We start from the raw sequence: 23,201 nt of genomic DNA on the forward strand, positions 1-23,201 counted from the left end.
TTTTCACTGATGCCATTACATGCTGATTGTTACATCCACCTGTTCTAGAGGAAAGGTGAGGTAGTTAAGAAAGTTTGAAATAGGTTTAACATTGACTCTTTTTCTTGGGTGATTTTGGGCACATCCCTATTGAGGGTGCTGCCTCTGCTTTGGGTAATTGATTCCTGTGTATTTCTAGCACTGATCTCCAGAGACTTTGCTGTGATAAATTGTGTAGGAGTGAGGGCAACTTGATGCTAGCAGAAGCTTCAGTATTAAAATTGCACAACATTAACATATTTTTACATGAAGGCACACACTCTTGTGTACACATACACTATCAGTAATAAATGCATTTGGGGAGTTCTTCTCATAATGTAGAATCTTATCTGAGATTATAGGTTATAGATTCTTAAAGTCATAGAAACACTGTATATTTTTGAAATTCTACCTGACTAGACTTTCTGTTGTATAGCTGTCTTCTAAAGGAAAAATATAAAAAGGAAAGGGTTACTTTGTTTAGATTTTAATTTAGTCTTTTTTGATCCCACATTACCCCAATTTGTTAAGGGCCACAGGTTCCAGTGTTTCTTTTTTATTTATTTTTTAACAGAAGCACAGATTTCACCTCACTCGAAATTGCATAAAACATACTGTAATGTTAAAACAAACTTTGGTGAATGACAAAAAATAAAGTGAAATATATATCAGTGTCAAGGCTAAGATATTTTCTTCAAGTGCCATTCTTTCCCTGCTTCCCCAAGGATCTATGAAAACTCTTAATACTTGGTGTCTAAGAGGGATTAGAGAGAACACACAGAGAATATTTACATATATGCACAGATTCATCTAGGAAAATACATGTTTTAAGTTCAAGGATGAAAACTATTCCAGTCCTTTGTCTCCTCACATGGGTCCTCCAATTCAGTGACTCTTAATCCTAACTACACATTGGGATAATGTGAGAGATTTTATTTTATTTATTTTTTTTACAAGGCAAAGTGAATTTTATTTTTGTATTCAATATGTCAAGCATTTTTTTTTATTGGTTGTTCAAAACATTACAAAGCTCTTGACATATCCTATTTCATACATTTGATTCAGGTGGGTTTTGAACTCCCAATTTTACCCCAAATACAGATTGCAGAATCACGTCGGTTACACATCTACATTTTTACATAATGCCCTATTAGTAACTGTTATATTCTGCTACCTTTCCTATCCTCTACTATCTCCCCTCCCCTCCCCTCCCATCTTCTCTCTCTACCCCATCTACTGTAATTCATTTCTCTCCTTATTTATTTTCCCATTCCCCTCACAACCTCTTATATGTAATTTATAAATTACTGAGGTTCAGGCTCCATGAGAGGTTTGGATTTAATTATGCTGAGGCGGAGCCCTAGCACAAATATTCAGGAGCTCCATATGTGATTCCATTGTGTATCCAAAGTAGGAACCACCATGATGGCCATTTTTCTTGGTTACTGATTTTATTATCACTCAGCATTTGAAGCATCTGCTTCATAATGAGTATCATTTCTTTTTATCAAATAATACTGAAGTCATGTTTCTCAAAAGTCTCAAATTAGTGGGAATATCATCTGTCTATCTATCTAACTATCTATCCTTCAGCCATCATCACCTTACAAAACAGAGAGGGGATGGATGTTGGACAGGCTGTGTGATTACAACAGGTAACAATTATATACATATATATACATTGTCTGAACTCAAGCCATTATTCCATCTTACCCTCATTTTTGTGTTTATTAGGTTAATCTCTTTCCATATATTTATGGACTGGATTGAATCTCTCTAAATTCGTATGGCAATGGCCTCTCCTTTAGTTCCTCAGAATGTGATATATTTTGAGATAAGGTCTTTAAAAAAATATTGAAAGTTCAATGAGGTCTGGGTAGGCTCTAACACAACCATTATTCTTATGAAAACAAAAGGACATTACAACACAGACATTCACAGGGAAACACCATATGAAAGCACTGGAAGAAGGCAGCCATCTGTAAGCCAAGAAGATCACAAGATGAGACCTATCCTGGCAATACCTTGATATTTACTTCTACCATCCAGAATTGTGCAAATAGAAATTTCTGTTGATTAAAATATACTGTACAGTCACTGACAGATAATTACCTGTCATCCCCAAGATGACTGCTTAAAAATTTAAATAAAATTTTATTTTGAGACAGATGCAGTAGCACACACTTATAATTCCAGTGGCTTGGGAGGATGAGACAAAAGGATTATGAGTTCAAAGCTAGCCTCAGAAATTAAGCAAGCCCCTAAACAACTTAGCAAGAGCCTATCTCAAAATAAATAGTAAAAAGGGATGTGGCTCAATGATTAAGACCTCTTTGGTTTAATCACTAGTACCAAATATATATGTATATGTAATACATAAATTTGGCTGTATATATTTCATATACATACTGTATATCTGATTTTTTTAGAACATATGACCTTTATGGAGGTTTGCCTTAAAAGCTAGGCATTGCTCTGTCAGATCTTGAGTATACTGAGTGAAAAAAGATCGTGTGTGTATATTGGGTGGTATGTGAACATTTTGAAACTATATGAAAACTCCACACATAAATTACATTTGAGTATGTGCTTTTATTGAAAAGGTCTATACTTTTCTTCCATTGTCAGGTTGATGGATTCCCAAACTTTATAAACTATAGATTATATATTTTTAGGTCTTATATTTTATATCAATCTAGGTCAATAGTAACTAGTGCTATAAAGCATAATATCTTGAGTCTTCCTGAAATTTTAGTCCTCCACTTTCACTGAAGATTGCTGCCTTAAAAGCAAAAAAAAAAAAAAAAAAAAAAAACACCACAACAAAGCAAAATGCAACAGTGAAATCCTTTTGAAAGCCTTTTTTTTTTTTTTCCCCTTCAGGGAGTATTGGGAAGAACACTGCCCACTACAACTGATGCTCTTATGATAGTTCCTCTATGAAGAATGACTTGAGAACTTTATGTGGCAAACATTTGTTGCTTCTTGCAGATGAGACACTTTTTTTTACATAAAGGGTTTTTTTTTTTTTTTTGGTAAATTATACATTTTTTTATTTAAAGCCAAAATTTTAAGGGGTAGAAATTTTCAAGCAACATGTATAAAGTAAAAAGTGCAAGTATTTACAATAATAAGAAGTAACAACTGGGTAATGCTTTAAGGAAATGTTAAGAATGGCATCTCAGAGTAGATTATATTTAAATTGAGGCCTGAATATCACGAGAGAGGCAGATACAAAAAGGTTAGAAAAAAATTAACACAAATGGAAATAATAGTGTAAAGTCACAAGAATGGAAAGTCTGGCATATCAAGGACAGGTTAGAAGAGAATGCATGGAGTTTAGGGGCAAGAGGGAACAGTAACAGAAGATAAAATCTCTGAAGTCAATTGAGAGAATCAGATTTGACATTGTCAAACTTGGTAAAGAGTTTGGAAAATTTTCTAAATGGAATGGGAAGCCAAAGGAGGATTTTCAGCAGAAAGCATGATCCAATTTCTACTTTTTAAGAACACATTGATTTCCTTGTGAATAACAGATTTTACAGAAGCAAGAACAGGAAAGAGACTCTGATAGCTCATCTTCTTTTAGTGCTAATAATTCATTGTTTGGGTGGACCAGTTTATCTATTCACCTACTGAATGATATTTTGGGTAGTTCTAAGTTTTACCAATTACCTTACACATCCATGTGCAGATATCTGTGTGGACATAACTTTTCAGTTCATTTGGGTAAATATCAATGAGGGCTATTGTTGTTTTCACTTTTAAAAAATGATAATTTTTTGAGAACAGTCTTATTTGTTTCTACTACCCAGGAAATACATTGTGTTCATGAAAAATACAATTTTTCATGTCAGTTATTAAATAAATTACCAATAAAACTTATTTTTAATTTATTTTTATTTTAAATTTATTTTTTTCCTTCCATTTTAAGTCAAAAACTTTATGAAACAAAAGCTGGTTTTACTCTTCTGCTATCACTAACTATATCCATTTTTCAGAAATTTAAAATGGGAATGAATAAAAATAAGGATATTTTTGACATTTCCAAAACATAAAACTCAAGGGGACCTTCTGGCTAGATCTAAGGATTTTGAAAAATTACTTTTGGCAAAATGGAAAAAATGGAACCCCAGATGAAAAGAGATAAAGGGAACTGAGAATCATTGTTCTTAGCAAATCAAGAAAAATTTCTCCAAAATGTAAACTAATTCAGAAAGAATTTTCATGATGATAAATTTATTTTCCTTGTATTTTTTTAGCAAATAAAAGGTACTAGAAAATATTTTTATAACAACTTCACAAGAAAAATTTTTATCTGTGAAAACTGACATAATATCTCCTTATTAACAATGAGACGCATGTAAGAAAGTCTTAATTTTTTTTCATTTTCACTTTGAGTACAAGAATAATCAAAGCCTAATTTGGACCACATATGTAGCAAATGCATGCAACATTACTTTACTAAAAATATAAGAAAAATTCTCTCAATAAATTGTTCTTTGATTCATATTATTTTCTGAACATCCTTCATTTCAATTAATGTTTTAGTATTTTGCCTTATGTGGTTTTGTTTTATTGTAGTCTACATAGTTTGAAAAATAAGATGGGTTATAAACAGATAAGTTCATCAAGTAATATAATCCTTTTTAACCTTCCATAAGGTGGTACATTTTAGGACTGCTCATGTAGGCATCCCTCACTATTGGTGACTCTACTTTGTAATTCACTGAAAAAGATGGTTACACAGCAGCCCTTTTCAACTATATCTTCAGAAACATAATAGGGGGCTGAAAGGGTTTCTATCTCTTTCTCTCATGCTTTGTCCTGTCAATTTCACCCAGTCTAAACACATATCAGGATAAGATGAAGGCTTAAAATTTTATTTTACTGAGGGTCCATCTGTACCACAACACAGAATAGAACAAAGTATGAAGAGAGATTTTTTTTTTCAAGCTTGATAGTTCCTTTCTGTTAAACAGTGGTATAGATCTACCTCTTAAAAAATAAGAGTGATCCATGTGGGAAAATTTTTTTTTTCAGTCCTCGTTTTTTCCTTTTTCTCTCATGCGAGGAGAAATAAAGTAACTTTCTTGATTCTATTTTGACTCTTCAGAAGTAATAACTTACAATTACTGTGCTAAGCAATTTTTAACCAATTTTTAACCTTAATTATACTCAAGATGAGCAGTATAAAACATCAATTGCTATTCTAGCCATCAACACAGTGGATAAATATATCCACTGTGGTAGGTGGGTTATATCCCACCTATAACTGAAATAACTTATATATCATATTATTTTAGCCAGTGATGTGGGAGCATTCAACACAAGTTAAACAGCAAATTATGCTTTTTCATTTGAGCACTGCTATGGACATATCACTATCTAGCCCCCCAGAATTGTTAAGCTCAAAATTATACACTTGCTTCAAAATAGTCTGGCTATAAATGTTGTTTCCAAAATGAAGACAAATCCTTTCAGCTGGCTTAACAAGACTAACTTTAAGCATTTTTGTAATGCTTATTCTTCCTGTCTTAACCCTTAGTAATTTATATGTTACAGGTGATAGACTACAACTACTTTCAATTACCTTCTGTTGCCTAAAGGACCATGTTGTATCTCAGGTTTACTCTTTAGAAATGCACTCAGCTTGGGCTATTAATTTCCTGTTCTTGAGGTCTCAGTCAGTCAACTCTTACATGGGGATCCTTATTTAAACATATGTGTCCAGGATCCTTCACCCAAAGTCTGAAATAGGCATCCAACCTTTATGCATATTTCTATAATAGAACTTAATGTACTATATTTCAAATGTACTTTATTTAATCATATTTTCACTTTTATCATGATTTGAGTGGTAAAAATGTTTGGTTTACTGTTGCTTCTCACAATATCCAGCAACCAGAAAAATGTTTATTAGAGAAAACTAGATCAACAAATATCTTCATGAAAAGTTATTGAGCTAAAAAAATATTGAGCAAAATACATATGCAGAACAGAATTGAGTAGATACAGTAGCTGCTAGGGTTTGTATCTAGAATGTTCTCCCAAATCTCATGTGTTCAAGGTTTGATCCACAATTCACCAATGTTCACAGGTGAGGATTAGGGAAGTGATTGGAAGTGATGACTCCAACCTCATCAGTGAATTAATCAATTCTTAGCTGAATGAGCTACTGGTGGAAACCGGTGGGGCACCATTGGAGGAACAGGGTCACTAGGGCATGCCCTTGGGGACTATATTATGTCCCTGTCCCTATTTTTTTTTCCTTTCTCTGCTTCTCAGCTTTCATGAACAGCTTTCCTCTGATATGCCCTTCTACCATGAAGTTCTGCCTCACCTCAGATCAGTGAAGCTGACCAACTGTCAGTGGAAACCTCTGAAACCATGAGCCAAACTAAATCTTTCGTCCTCCTCTAAGTTGCTTATATGAGGTATTTTGGTCATAACAATGAAAAGCTAACACAATAATCAGTATCAGACATATTGCTAAAGAAAATAGGTGTATGATTTCATAAAATAGCTACTTCTAAACAATGGCCCCTTTCCTCTCTCAGGCTGAAATTTGTTCCTATTTTTATTGTTTTAAGTTTCTTTCACTCTGAAAATCTATATAATTCATTTAAATAAAAAATATTTTCAGCACCCAAATTTCTAAAGAATGATTAAGATGATTATTCATTTGCTTTACTCCTGTTGTTTTCTTAAAATAAAAGGATTAAGAAACCTAAAATTTCTTGGTACTATGGTGTATGCTAAAATCTATAATAATTTCAAGAAGAAATATTAGGAAGATGTCTTGTGTTTTTGTGATACATATATGTTAAAGATATTAAATATTTAGTGTTGAAAAGGTCTGTTTCAGTGTTCTTGCTGGCATATTTTTCTACTTAAGAAAATATATGTAAATATAGATTCTCCATCTGTGGAACAAAATATAACTTATTTTATCACAAAATGGGTCTTTGTAAAGATTATTCAAATTCGTAACATGTTTATTTAACCTAATAAATTAACTCTTAAGAAAAATAATAATCACCATTAAATTTCTAACAAGAATTAATTGACATCAGACACCAGTTCAATTTTGATGCTCAAGACTGAGCATGGGCAGGAGAAAAAGTGAACTAAGAACATTTCAAGGCACATAAAAATTTTGTAGGAGGATGACTAATTGAATCTTCTGACTGGGAATTTTGAGAAGCAGAGGAAGGCAGCATGTTGTCAGGTACCTACCTAACAAATTTCCAAGGGTAATACAAGCTCAGCCATGCCTGATAATTTTCAATATCTACTAAAGTAAACCACTGAAAAGTAGATTGTAAATTTACCAAATGAAAAGACCTCAATATATATATCTTCTACTTCCGGACCTACACCCAGACAATTCCAAAATTACTGAATCAGCCACCCCATCTTAAGTAGCAGTTAAGTTGTATTCAGTGTGTCCACTCACACAATGGGCTAATTAGTTGAAATATAGTTCTGTTTCTATCAAAGGAAATGAAGAACAGAAATGACCTCTTCCTTTCTTAATATTTTAATTCAAAACTTTTTTTTTCTTCTTCCAGATTTGTGAACTATTCTAGGCTAGTGAGAATTCTAAAAAGAAAAGTCCTTTGACAGATTAGGCTTTTTTGACCTTCAATCAAGCAGCTTTATTTTCAGATAAGTCTTCTTAAAATATCAAAATTACTCTGAACAAGTATTTTGATTGAATGTTTTATAATGTATTATCATTTTCTATATTAGGATATAGTTCTAACTCCTCTTTGAACTTGTTTAGTTTTCTCACATGTGGATAAGACCTCTAGATTATCAAATCAAAATGTTCCTGATGAACAAGACAATGGGCAAAATTTTTTTGTGATAGTGTGTTATTAAAAATTTACAAATCTGCTACAAGGCATCAGCAGAAACTGAAAGACTCCTTCTCACCATAGATAGAAGAGTTGTTAAAATGCAGCATTACAATTTCTCTTTTGTAGTTTAATTGAAGAACTTCTACCCAGATTTTTAGCCCTCACACTCCACATCAATGATGCTCTCAAGGATTCAGGTAACTTCCACTTTGCTTTTACCAATGATCAAATATTAACCTACACTTATTTGAATGGTCACCCATATTTGGACCAGAATTCCAGGCTCAAATATCCAAATGCTTACTATTATTGAAAATTTCTATTGGAAATAGAATAGGAATTGGGAACATAAAATATTTAAAATGCTTTTTGATCTTTCATTCCCAAATCTGTTTATCCGGTAGATTTTTTCCCAAATCAGTTTATTGTAATTTTACTTGTCCAATTCATCATGCAAAAAGCCTTGTCATTCTTAACTGACCTCTTTCTCTCCCTTTCCTGCATCAAAAAACTCTGTTGATGTTGTTATTTTAAAATATCCAGAATTTTCTCACTTCACATCCTTTCAAGATTATTGAGGGGAAAAAATGTAAGATTCTTCCATTGAACCACAGTTGAGATTTTTGGAAAAAGATGTGGGAACTATGAAGGAACTATACTGGCTAGAGGTTAGTCGGGTCATTCCTATTATGGTGTGACCTGTCAGAAAAAAAATAATAAACAAAGACTGCATGGAGAAACATATTATGAACTCCCACTGAGGCCAAAGAACATGACTAATGGGATAATTTAAGTGAAGATAAATAAAAGAAATAAATATTTGAGGTCACATAGTTAATTTTTTTAGAGGTAGTAAAAGTCTAGATGATGAACAATTCTTACAAATATCTATATCAATAGGTGACAGAATGGAGCTGAAGTGGAGTGCAAGGAAAGATCATATACAAAAATATTATAATGCTGTAAATTTAGTTGTTGTATAGATAATAGCTGTATATATTGAGATAATTCAAGATATTCCCAGACTTCATTGGAGATATTTGTTAAGTATAGAGTGTCAAAGTTTAATAAAGGTATGAAAAGGTAAGAAGTTAATAGATATTTTGAATGACATAAAATGGCTATTTGAACGAAGAAGAACTTGACAATTGCCTTGAAGGAGGAATAATGATATATGAATTTGAGCAAAAACTCAGCATTGTTTCCTTTAGAACAAATATTTTTCTGCCTTTTCATTCAGGGGGAGAAGGAGGCAGCATGGACATCATTATATAGCATTCATATTATGTGTTCTTCATTTATGCTATGGACCTTGATATGTGTAAGATGATATATGGTTCAGAGCACCTTGCCCAAAGAATGAGAACTAAAGGAAAACGGAGGTGCCAGAAATGTTTTACAAGCATTAATAAGAAACAGGTTCAATGCAGAAATTTATGTGTGTATTTAGGATAATATTAATAAAGTAGATATTTAAAACCTATTAGAAGTACAACAGGAGAATGCCAGACTTTATGACCTGTAGATGGTGGGAGAATGATAGGAAATCAATGACAAACAGGAATTTAACCATGGATTAGGGCAATGTTGATCAGATCAGTGTACAATGTTTTGGACTGGATGAAGAAATAGGAAAGGATAGAAGGGTATGTGAGTGAAAATCTAAGTTGTCAGAACCTAAAATAACCTATGGGTTTTTAAATATAGATGGTAATTTAAAGTGCACCACCATGACATGGAAACAAATAAGTTGTATTCAAATTTTTCAACAGAGTTTGATAAATAATATTGATATGACTCAATTGAGCAGAGTATTATGAAGAATCATGCCCTTAAGTATATCTTAAGGTCACTGCACAAAGGAGTTAGACTCTGGCCCTAGTAGTAAAATAAGCCCTGAATTCAATGTTTGAGATAATGGTCTTGCTTAAATTTGGATATACTTCAAAGGAAACCCAACCAAGATCCTATTATACTCTGAGATAGTGGATACTGTGCTCTGAAAAACAGTGGATTATCAACTTTTCACCTAATGACAAAAGGTGTAGCAGTTTGATAAGTGGTGTTATGGTTTAGATATTAGATCTTCCCCCAAGCACATTTGTAAGATAGTACAAGAAAATTTAGAGATGAAATTATAGGGTTAAGATAATCTTAACCTAATAAATGTATTAATTTACTGATATGGATTAACTGGGTATGAACTGATGTCATATTGGGTGAGGTTGAAGAAGATAGGTCACTGGGGACATGCCTTTGTGGTTTATGTTTTGTCTCTGGTGAGTAAGACTATTCTTCCTAACTGCAGTGCCATGATATTCTGCCTCATCATGGGCACAGAGCAATGGAGTCAGCAGTTTGTGGACTGAGACTTCTGGAACTATGAGCCCCAAATAAACTTTACTCCTCTAATGGTTCCTGTCAGGTCTTTTAGTCACAGTGGCAAAAATCTAACTAAAACAGCAATTGGAACCAAGAAGTAGAGTCATTTTGACTAACATGGCCATTTGGTTCAGAATCCTTTGGAGCTGATATTAAAGGGAGGAATTTTGAAAAGTTTAGAGATACAATCTGGAAAGCTTTAGATTGTACTAAGCAAAGTCTAATGAGCAATTCTGGTAGGGTTCAGAATACTAGAAGGCTGAGAGGACTACAGTCAGTAAAAACTTGGCTCATGAGGTTTTAGATGAGAAGGTGGACTCTATTAGAAACTGGACTAGAGTCCATTATGGTGAAGAAGTTGTCTCACATTTTGCCCATATCCTGAAATTTTCTGTGAGGTGCTGAATTTAAACGTGATGACCTAATTAATCATGCAAAGGAAATTTCAAGGCAGTGTGGCACTTGGGCACTGGCATAGCTATTGCTGGCAACTATTACCCAGGTTTATGGTTACAATCAGAAACAGAAAGATTTGAAAAACCACTTGCAGTTTGGTCAGAAATGTATGAGTAAAACTGTGGTTAAAGACGGTAGGGTTGTTAAAAAGAGATTGCAACTATTAAGAAATTCTAAATACTTTACTCAGGGACAATAGGAAAATGGTTTGTGAGCATCTCACAAACTGGAAAGACAACAACCCTCTCAGGCTCAAAGGTGTAAAAGCAAAAATTCCTTTGAGAAGAGACCATGGGGATACCCTGCTTTCACAGAGGCCCTAGAAAGTTTTTTCACAATGCTCAGCCACCAGGCATTCAGAGGCTACTGCAGTAGGGTCCCAGAATGCGTAACTACTGCTTGAGATGGCAGCAGACCTTGGCATTAACCAAGTGGTGCGGGTTCTGCAGGATGTTAGAGTCAGGGCATCATGGAGGTTTCCACCAAGATTTCAAAGGAAAGAATTGGAGGAAAGGAAGTGACACAGGGTCACGGTCACCAAAGACTACCTTGAGAGAGCCATGCCTGAAGAAGCCAATAATGCAATGTAGAACCAGTAGTAATCCAATATAGATGCCAGTACCATGGTGCATCTGCAGAGGAAAGCTGCATTAATAATGGAAGAGAGAGGACATGTGGACTGCAAACAGCAAGACCACAGGGGCAGAGCTGCACTCACTCTTTGGATAGGACATCACAATGCATGTGCCACAGATGCTGTATGTGGAGCTATAGGACTTGTTAAACCAGCTGGATTTTAGTCTTGTTTTGGTCTTATTCCTTCTTTCTATGCCCCTATTTCTCCCCTTTGGAATGGAAATGTTTACTTTGTGCTATTATATATTGGATAAATGTTAGTGCAATATAAGTGTTTGTTGAATTGTGCAATGATGATAAGCTTTGAATCTTTCGTCTAAATCTTCAGAAACATTTATTTACTTTGTATCCTGTGGCCTTGGGATGAAAATACTTCATAAGTTTCAGTTTTGAATTGTGGTTATCTATGAGAATAGTTGTGTGTTTGTGTCTGTGTCTGTTTTGGTTCCTTAGATTTGATTTTCCTATGATTTTAAGTTTAATACCAAATTATTATCTCATTGTTTAAAATAATAGGTCAGAAACTATATTCACATATCTGAGATCCCTAACTGAATTCAATAGTCAGAAAGAATTAGTATATATGACAAAATTTTATAAACTATCATTTTAAATTGCCTAAAATTCTATATTGATGCTCTGATGAATATAATGAGTTTATATTCAGAATAATTTTAAAATTCAGATTGGTCACCAATAAGCAAATGATTATAAAGCTATAAAGGGGATCTATTTTGAATATTTTATACATTTTGTGTTATATTGAATGCAAAATCAAAAATTTAACTTTTCCCTTGAGAACAGATGTGAAAACTAATTTTATTAAGTATAATTACCATCTTGTACAATAGATCCCTGAAAGTTATAATTAATACTATATTGTATTATTTGAAAATGCTGCAGTGGATATAAAGTCCTCTTACTAGAAAACATAACTTGTGAAGTAATGCATATATTAATTAGATAGGTTGAATCATTCTACAACATATATATTTATGTACACAGATAACTTCAAAATGTCATGTTAAACATGCTGAATACATAGTTTTTTGTATTAATTAAAATAATTTTATTAATTAAAGTTAGCAAATAGTAATTAGAGTTTCACTATTAGTTTTATATAAAGGTAACCAATGTTTCTTATATAAGATAAAAGAGAAGTCTTAAGCATAGATTGTATGTCCTTCAACTAAAAGCATAAAGTCAGTTAGAACCCCAATGCATCAATTTTCTGTGCAGTGCACCATGGTTTAGTTCTATAATTCTCATTATAACTAATTGGCATCAGGCAGTTAAACTTGCTATACTACACTAAAAATGAAACAAGTACAATAGCAAGCTGTGCATATACTTCAAATATGTTTAATATCCTGTTGCTGTACTTAAGTTTTACTCACTAGGGAGGCTGCTTTCTTCTAAATAGTCAGAAAGAAGAAAATAACATTGAAAATTCTGATTTGAAGAGTAAATGCCAGCAGAGAAACATAGTTAGGCTATGTGGACAAACGACTTACTGTCTTCACACACTAGTCACTTAAATATAAATGCTACATATTTTTTTTCTCTTACTTTATAACAAATTACCAGAAAACTCAACAGTTTAACAACAAACAGTTATTTTCTCAGCTTTCATGAGTTGGAAGTCCAGGCATGATTTTGCTAGGTCTCTTACCTAGGGTCTCACAAGGTTGAAAATTAGGTTTTGGCCAAACTATAATTTCATCTGGAGGCCTAATGGGGAAGGACATGCTTTCAAGCTCTTAGAGACTGTTGACCACATCCATTTTCCATTGTATGATTAAGAAACCGGTTTTAGAGTAGCTTTGGGGGGTATGGCTTTTTCACATCCTGGAAACGAGCCACAATTCCCTGCTGTGGATAAGTCTCACAGACCCTCTGGAAACATGAGCACTTACCTAAAGTCTAACTGGAGATTCTTTCTCTCCATTCTTCTAAGACCAAGTCTTGCAATTTCAAAATGTGTTATAATCTAATCATGAGGCTGATCACTATGCCCATTATCACTATGCCCATTATTTCTTGGTAAGGTTCTAATTTGAGAAACTGCCATCCTCGGGGAGAGGATTTACCATTGTTCACTGGGATCAATCCCCAGTACCAAAAAAAAAAAAAAAAGAAGAAGAAGAAGAAGAAGGAGGGGGAGGAGGAGGAGGAGTTAGGTAGCTACTCAATCAAGAATGTGTAAGCAGAGGAAAATGAAGGCAACTGAAACCATAGGAAGTGCTGAGAGCCACGGCCGAGTCTGTATGGCCCCTGGCATTTTGCCAACAGTATTGATGGACAGGCGAGGCATTACTATCCGCCTTTGCCGCAACTTTTGAGTTCTCGCACTATTTTGGAGTTCTCATGGGGATTTCCGGGGATTCCCTGAGAGTTCCCATTGGTTGGGGAAGTGCAGGAGGAGGGATTTCCGGGAGAGATATTTCCGGCTGGGGGTTCCTGGACAAGCCTCGTGGCGTTCGGGAGGTTTCCCCGGGAGCTGTGTGAAGTGTTTTCCTGCAGTTTAAAAATAAAGTTTGTTCCTGCTTCAGTGGCTCGTGATTTGTGCCCAGCCTGACTGCGGCATTTGGTGGCCCGTACGGGGAACGTCTGAAGCTTCGGGGTAAGTGAAATTGCTTGCCCCTAAGGGAAGGCGAGAGAATGGGCGACCATTTTCAAAAACAATGTGTTCTTGTTTTGATTTGTTTTGTGTTTGTTTCAAGCTGCCTATCCCTAGAATTTTCTCAGGCAGATTGGGAAAAATGGTTGGCTCAAGGTTTGAAGTTGTTCGCCCCTGAGGAAGAGATAGAAATAGACCACAAATGCACATGTAAAGAAAATAGGAAAATTGATACAACGATTTTTTGTTCCGTTTTTGTTTCATTCTGTTTCGGTTTTGTTTTGTGTTATCTTACTGGGTTGCGTTATCTTTATAACAGATTAGAAATTAGTAAAAAACAAACTGAAAGAGTGTTAAGTAAATTGTTAGAGGTTCAGACCATGGAGAAAGACATTTTAGATCAAGCAAAAGAGATGGTCTCTCAAGCTAGTCAGACAGAGGAAGAAAATTTAAAGGAAGGAAGCTTAGAGGAGAAACAGCTATTAGGGAAAAAGCTACAACAGGAGGCTGCTACTAACACCGTTCTATCACCAGAGGGTGTAATTCAACCAACAGCTCCCCCTATGGAGATAGCTGAGTGGCCCTCAAACCCGTAGTTGATAGATGGGATCCTGAGACAGGACCTCAAAGATTAGCATGCCCTGTACTTGAGCAGGCAGGAGGGCAGCGAATTCACCGTGCTTTAGATTTCAAAACAGTGAAGCAGTTAAAGGAGGCTGTAACAACCTATGGTCCTCAAGCACCGTTCACTGTAAGCATGGTCGAATCCATTACCAACTTGGACATGACGCCAGCAGATTGGGCTAGTATGTGTAAATCTGTGCTAAATGGAGGACAATATTTGTTATGGAAGGTTGCCAATGAGGAATTTTGCAGGGAGACAGCTAGACGAAATGCAGCAGCCGGTTACCCTCAAAGAAATCTAGATATGTTGTTAGGAAAAGGACCTTATGAGGGTCAACGGCAACAAATTGTATATGATCCTGGCATATACGCACAAATTTCTGTAGATGCGGTTAGGGCATGGAAAACTTTACAGGGGCATGGAGGTTTACAAGGTCAATTATCTAAGGTAATACAAGGAACTAATGAACCTTACGCTGAATTTGTAGATAGGCTTATTCAAGCAGCTTCCAGAATTTTTGGGGATACAGAACAGGCAATGCCATTTATAAAACAACTGGCTTATGACCAAGAAAATCGTTGCTGCAGAGAGGTCATTAGACCATGGAGACATGAAGATTTAAACACATATATTAAATTATGTAGAGACATTAATGAACAAGGGCAAGTCTTAGCAGCAGTACAACAGGCTTTAGATGCCAGGCCAAAAACATGCTATAATTGTGATCAAACAGGACATTTTAAAAGGAGTTGCCCCATAGGAGGAGGGTTTAACAAAGCTAGATATCAAACGAATAGAATACCGGGTATTTGCCCACGATGCCGTAGAGGGAAACATTGGGCTAATGAATGCCGTTCTCAAACCACCATAGAGGGTATTCCGTTATCAAAAAACAGACAAGGACCAAGTGTTTACCCACGATATCGTGGAGAAAGGCATTGAGCTCCATTGCCAAAAAACGGACAGGGGGGCCCAATGCTCCGGGGCCCACGACCACAAATGTACGGGGCACTGGAGGAACCCAGAAACACCATGGAGGAACCCAGCAACACCATCAGGGTAGTGCCCAGGACACATTATCCATCAGATCTCTCATCAGACGAACCAGAGGAAGCGCAGGGTTGGACATCTGTGCCTCCACCAGAGCAGTACTAACTCCAGAGATGGGAGTTCAAATCATTCCCACAGGAGTAAAAGGACCTCTTCCCCAAGGAACAGTAGGCTTATTGTTAGGACGCAGTTCTTCTACGCTAAAAGGACTTATGATAAGTCCCGGGGTAATTGATCCCGATTATGAAGGTGAAATAAAAATTATAGCTAACTCTCCAAAGGGTATATCAGTAATTTCACCAGGAGATAGAATAGCACAGTTATTAATAATACCCAGCCTACATGATAAATTTTCCAGTAGTACTATAGAAAGAGGTACCAGGGGATTAGGCTCCACAGGTGTAGATTGGGCTATGCTGTCTTTAAATTTAGATTCTCATCCCATGCTAAAACTAAATATTCAAGGACATGAATTTAATGGACTACTGGATACAGGTGCAGCCCTTAGCATCATATCTCGTCAAGAATGGCCAAAACATTGGCCGTTACAACAAGCCACTCAAACGCTTCGAGGCCTAGGAGTGGCGACTAATCCCCATAGAAGTGCAATGGTATTAGATTGGAAGGATCCTGAAGGATGTGAAGGAACTATACAGCCATATGTATTGGATCATCTTCCTATAAATTTATGGGGACGAGATGTCCTAGATCAATTAGGTTTGACATTAACAAATAACATCAATCCAAATGCGCCCACTATTAGGGCTAGACAAGGTTTCAGGAAAGAAAAAAGATTAGGAGAACAAGGCATAGCAGCACCAATTCAAATAGATCAGGGAATAAATAGACATGGACTGGGTTTTCAGAAGGGGTCACTGAGGCAATAAAAATTACTTGGAAATCAGATAGACCAGTATGGGTTCCTCAGTGGCCCCTGACTAAAGAAAAGATACAAGCAGCCCATGACCTGGTCAAACAACAATTAGCGGAGGGACATATACAACCTTCCGTATCTCCTTACAATACTCCCATTTTTGTCATTAAAAAGAAATCTGGTAAATGGAGATTATTGCAAGATTTAAGAGCCATTAATAATGAGATGGTTATTATGGGACCTGCTCAATCAGGGATTCCTCAATTGTCTGCTTTGCCAAAAACCTGGTACGTTTTAGCTATAGATATTAAAGATTGTTTTTTTTTTCAATTCCAATTCATCGTGAGGATAGTCCACATTTTGCATTTACTATCCCTGCACTGAATCATGAAGGTCCTGATCAGAGATATGAATGGAAAGTACTCCCTCAAGGGATGGCTAACAGCCCAACTATGTGTCAAATTTATGTTAACAAAGCAATCCAGACACTTAGAAATCAAAATCCTAAACTACAAATATTTCACTATATGGATGATGTATTGTTAGCACACAAAGATAAAAACACATTGCTAGAATGTTATGCCACACTTACAAACTTATTAAAAAATTATAATCTAGAGATAGCAATAGATAAAGTACAATTACATTTTCCAATTAATTATTTAGGAGTTCTATTATCCTCAACCATGGTCCGTCCACCAAAAATTCAAATACAAGTAGATCAACTCAAATCACTTAACGACTTTCAAAAGTTATTAGGAGACATAAATTGGATAAGGCCTTATCTAGGCATACCAACAGGAGAGTTGGGACCTTTATTTGATATCCTAAAAGGTCCATCAGATCCAAATTCACCCCGCATGTTAACGCCTGAAGCAAGAAAGGCATTAAAAATTATTGAAACATATATGGAAAATATGCACTTGGATAGAATTGATATAACTTTGCCTTTATTATTTATTGTAATATCAACAAAAAATATTCCTACAGGAGTATTTTGGCAAGAAGGTCCATTATTGTGGATACATTTATCTTATTCTCCTAACACTATTCTTACTAGGTATCCTGAGGCTGTAGGACAATTAATACTCAAAGGAATAAAAGCAGCAAAGGGAGTGTTTGGAATTTCTCCCAATAAAATTATTACTCCATATACTATGGATCAAATTGATGAGTTAGCTAATGAGTTAAATACTTGGGCAATAATCATGTGCAAATCTAATGTTTCATTTGATAATCACTTACCATCTAATCCTTTGTTGTCTTTTTGGTCTTCGCATCCTGTAGTTTTTCCAAAAATGACAAGAAAAACCCCTATCATGAATGCTCCAAATGTATTCACTGATGGGTCAAATAATGGTACAGCAGCAGTAGTTACCCCTGATCAAACTTTTACATTTTTAGTACCCAAACAATCAGCTCAAAAGGTACAGCTTAATGCAGTTTTACAAGCTTTTGTGATGTTTAAAGATTCTGTATTTAATTTATTCTCTGATAGTCAGTATGTAGTTAATGCTATAGTATCCCTTGAAGATGCTGGCAGGGTTTCCCCTTCCTCTACTGTTTTCTCTTTGTTTTCTGCTATACAAAGTCTAATCTGGGACAGAAAAGATCCATTCTTTATAGGACATATCAGAGCACATACAGGATTGCCTGGAGCCCTTAGTTTGGGCAACAATTTAGCAGATAAAACTACACATGACATACATATTTTCTCTACACTAGAAGAAGCTACACATTTTCATAAAAGGTTCCATGTCAATGCTAATACTTTACAAAAGTGTTTTAAAATAACTAAGGAACAAGCTAGACAAATAATAAAACAATGTCAAAATTGTGTGACCTTTTTACCACAAGTTAATCTTGGAGTCAATCCTAGAGGACTGATACCTAACCATATTTGGCAGATGGACGTCACACACTTGCCACAATTTGGAAAATTAAAATATTTGCATGTTACAGTTGATACTTCTTCCGGATTTTTGATGGGCTCCCTTCATTCCAGAGAAAAAACTAAAGATGTTATAGCTCATTGCTTACAAAATTTTGCCACTGTGGGCGTTCCAAAACAGTTAAAAACAGATAATGGTCCTGGTTATATTTCTACCTCTTTTAAACAATTTTGCTCATCATTTGGCATTACTCATAACAGGAATTCCATACAATCCACAGGGACAAGGCATAGTTGAAAGAGCTCATCAAACTATTAAAATGTACTTACTAAAGCAAAAAGAGGGAATTGGAAAGGGGTTTATGTCACCCAAAGATAAACTTAAAATAACCCTTTTTACTCTAAACTTTTTAAATTTGGATTCCGCAGGGCTTAGTGCTGCAGAAAGGCATATATGTCCAAAAAATGTACATAAGCCTAAGGTACTTTGGAAGGATATTCTAACAGGACAATGGAAAGGTCCTGACCCAGTGATTGTCTGGAGTCGGGGTTCTGTTTGTGTTTTTCCACAGGGAGAACAGCAGCCGATTTGGATTCCAGAGAGATTAACTAAAACAATTTCTACAGGCCAAAAGGAAGATGATTTGACTCAAATCCATAACAGCTGATATCCAGAACTCCAGTTTGGCTATTCTTACATCTACGACAGTGATTAACCAGGATGCTTTTTTCAATATTTATTTTATTATTTGCCTTTTCCCACATCATAAAGTTCTATTTTATTTTTGAGCTCATACAGACCTAGGTTAATGTTTTTCTGATCAGTTTTATTTTTTGACTGTGGAGTTTTTAAGCATTGCAATGGAGATTTCACCTAGGTAAAGCTACAAGGCCTTTACTATTGTCTTATGTGTTGTATGTTATGTGTGCACACTTCTGTTTTGTGTTGTATGTCTGTATGTGCGTACGTCCATATATCATATATGAGGAGCGCTCATGAATAAATGGATCCGAATTTTTTTTATTCACGTGATTTTAATGGTTTAATTTAGATTGGGTAAACAGCTGTTGAAAATTGTTTTAATATGTGAACAAATAGGAGGTTAATAGATCTGTTTGTTTACTTTCACCTTTCCTTCTCATTATATTTAATAATTCTGTTCAGGATAATGTAAATTGTTCAAAAAATTGTTTTCTTAGTGCCTGTTGGAATGTTACATAATTTTTTCCTTAGCATCATTGCCAGAATTCCTATCTTCATCCCAGTGCTGGTGAAGACAAAGATAAAACCAAACTACAGCTTCTTCGATAGTTATCACAACACACTGTAAAAACTGATGCATCAATGAATAATAACTCAACAAGTAATGCTCAATTAAGGAGTTGATTTACTTTGGGAGGAAATGGACATATTGACAGATTCCTCTGCTTTGAATTGCTTGCAGACCTTGCCTGGACTATGTATCACTTGTATGCATTGTGAACTATCTGTTGGTACAGCGAATTGTGGTAGTGCTGGAGTATTTTTGCTGATGGTGTCACCGGTGGTACAATTTTTCAAAGGAGCCCTCAATTGGCTTAGTGTCATGGCATTTTGCATCCTCCTCCCTTCTACTAGTGATGGTCTAAAATTTGGGGGCCAACAGAGGTGAGGCAAAGAACCTCACCCCCCCACTGGTGCATAGGCCTATCCACAAGTATGGCTGTATGCTGGACCGGTAGTCAGTGACGGGTATGATCCAATTGCAGTGGTACCAACCTAAGACAGGAGGCTGACGCCTAGAGGTCAGTTCATCCGATGACGGGTAAGGACCATATGTTGAATTGGACTGCCTAACAGGCACGGTCCCTAAGCCACATTGCTTGTTTTTTAATTAAACAAAAAGGGGGAGATGCTGAGAGCCACGGCCGAGTCTGTATGGCCCCTGGCATTTTGCCAACAGTATTGATTGACAGGCGAGGCATTACTATCCGCCTCTGCCGCAACTTTTGAGTTCTCGCACTATTTTGGAGTTCTCATGGGGATTTCCGGGGATTCCCCGAGAGTTCCCATTGGTTGGGGAAGTGCAGGAGGAGGGATTTCCGGGAGAGATATTTCCGGCTGGGGGTTCCTGGACAAGCCTCGTGGCGTTCGGGAGGTTTCCCCGGGAGCTGTGTGAAGTGTTTTCCTGCAGTTTAAAAATAAAGTTTGTTCCTGCTTCAGTGGCTCGTGATTTGTGCCCAGCCAGACTGCGGCAAGGAAGGAGGAGGAGGAGGAGGAGGAGGAGGAGGAGGAGGAGGAGGAGGAGTTAGGTAGCTACTCAATCAAGAATGTGTAAGCAGAGGCAACTGAAACCATAGGGACCCTTATCTGACAAATGAGCACTCATGACTGAGTAGCTTCCTAACACACACACACACACTAACACACACACACACGCACACACACACATATTCTGAAAATAAGTTATTTTACATCTAAATATTAAATTTTGATTCTGGACCAGCTCCATATTTCCTATTGCAGCATTAAACTTTAGAGTGTCTCTCAGTTGATTTCTAGGGACATTGCTTACAGTATTCTATACAGTCTCATGAGGAAATCTTGGTTACTTCCTGGGTTTTAAATACTAGCTTTAGGCTGATGACATCACTTACTACCTTTAGTCTATCTTTAGTTTATAAATCTAATTTCCCATAGGCATGTATACATGGATATTTCATAGGAAATATGAAATATTTTAAATACATTCATAATTTATTTGAATTTACTGTACTTAAAAAATGAATTTTAAAAGTGTCCCTGAAATACTCAGATCTTGTAAATATTTATCTTTCCCTCTTACTGTCTGCTGTACAATACCTTTAGAAATATATGCATATCTTCTACATTCTCATTTTCTAGAATAAATTCCTCTTTAAGTTTTGTGTATTTTACTTCTAGAATCTATCCCAAATCTGTCTACTGCTCTCCTTCTTCATTTCTATGAACCTTTTAACTACTGAATGAGAGGTTACTACCTGCACTTTCTGCTACCACTCCAGTTTACTTTCTATTCAAACTCAGAAAAACAAAATTCAACTTTTCTATGAGCCTTTTTTTTTTTTTGCCTATGGTATTGGTGATCAAACCCAGAGCTTCGTACATCTTAGGCAAGCACTATGTCATTGAGCCACTCCTCAGCCCTACCTTTTCTACAAGCTACCAATTAAATTATGTTTCCATTTGTTCAAAGCTTCATAATATCAATGAGTGATATTGGAGAAACTTGTCATCTAAATGCAAAAGTATAAATTTGATCATTTACCTTACTCTATATATAAAAATTAAAAACCATGGAAATGGGAAAAAGACCTAAATATAAGAGTTAAAATTATCAAAGTCTTTAAAAAATAGCAGGAAAAGTTTATGACAATGATTTTGGAAATGATTTCATAGCTATGATAGCAAAAGCATAGGCAACATAACAAAAAAAATAAATTAAACTATATCAAATTTAAACTTTTGTGTATCAAAGAATACTACATACAGTGTGAAAATAGTGGAATAATTATTTGCAATTGATATATCTAAGTATACAGAATAACTAAAGAACCCTATAACTTAATAATAACAAAAAATAAATTACCTGATTAAAAATTGGGCAAAGGACTTGAATGAACATTTTTCCAAGGGAGATATACATAAGTACATGAAAAGATACTTAATATCACAAATCATTAAGGCAATGTGAATCCAAACTACAATATGATTTATGACACACTTGTATTTAAACTGTTATTTAAAAAAAAGAACTAAAAATACTAAGGATTTTTGTGAAAGCAGAGAAATTAGAACATTATACATTACTTGTGGGAATGTAATACAGTACAGCTTCTACAGAAAACAGTATAGACAGTGCTCAAACAATAAGAAAAATTATATTACCATATCATTGCTATTACCCATGCTAATAGCAATTGTATTCACAGCAACCAAAAAGTGAAGGCAGCCCAAGTGTCTACCCATAAATGAGGGGATAAATTAAATGTGATATGTACATACCATGGAATAGTATTCAACTCTAGAAAATTCTAATACAGGCCACAACCTAAATGAGGCTTAAAGACATATAACATTAAACCACTCACAAAAAAGAGAAATACTTGTGATTGATTCCATAATTTTAAAAATGATCAGAGTGGTTAAATTTATAGAATCGGAAAGAATATCAGTTGCCAGGGGCTGGGTAGAGTGGTGTTGGGGGATTATTGTGTAATGTGTATGCAGTTACAAGGATGAAAAAAGTTGTAGAGATGGAATGTAATGATGGTTGCACAACAATGTAAAGATAATACCACAGTTCAGTTAAGAATGGTAAAAATTGTAACTGTCACATTATACATATTTTGTCCCAACAAAACATCATCAACAACAACAAAAAACTTTAGAATAACTTCCCTTCCCATGTAAGAAAAAAAAACCCTTTAAATAAAATGCTTTGTCTTGTATAATATGTTCAGCTTTTACTGCTGTAGCTTCCCAAGCCACTGGACATCTTTCCAAATGTTTTTCAGGAACAAGAACTTTGTTGCAGCTGTTTGATTATTTACTAACACTACTTTCACTATAGGGCCTTCACAAGTTCCACCTGTATACCCAGGAGGCTTTTCTCTCCCTATTACCTTGCTAAACCTCACTCCTTCAAATTTCTGTAAATGTCTTTCCTCCATAAGCCTTTCTTCACCTTTTAGACTTTACAATTCCTCTCACAAACTACATTTTTAATAATGTGTTTAAATACAAGTGCATATATATATATATA

The sequence above is a fragment of the Marmota monax genome, unplaced genomic scaffold (genome assembly GCF_021218885.2).
Source record: "Marmota monax isolate L192 unplaced genomic scaffold, Marmota_monax_Labrador192_F-V1.1 WCK01_AAM20220418_F8-fsc00049, whole genome shotgun sequence".
Lineage (NCBI taxonomy): Eukaryota > Metazoa > Chordata > Mammalia > Rodentia > Sciuridae > Marmota > Marmota monax.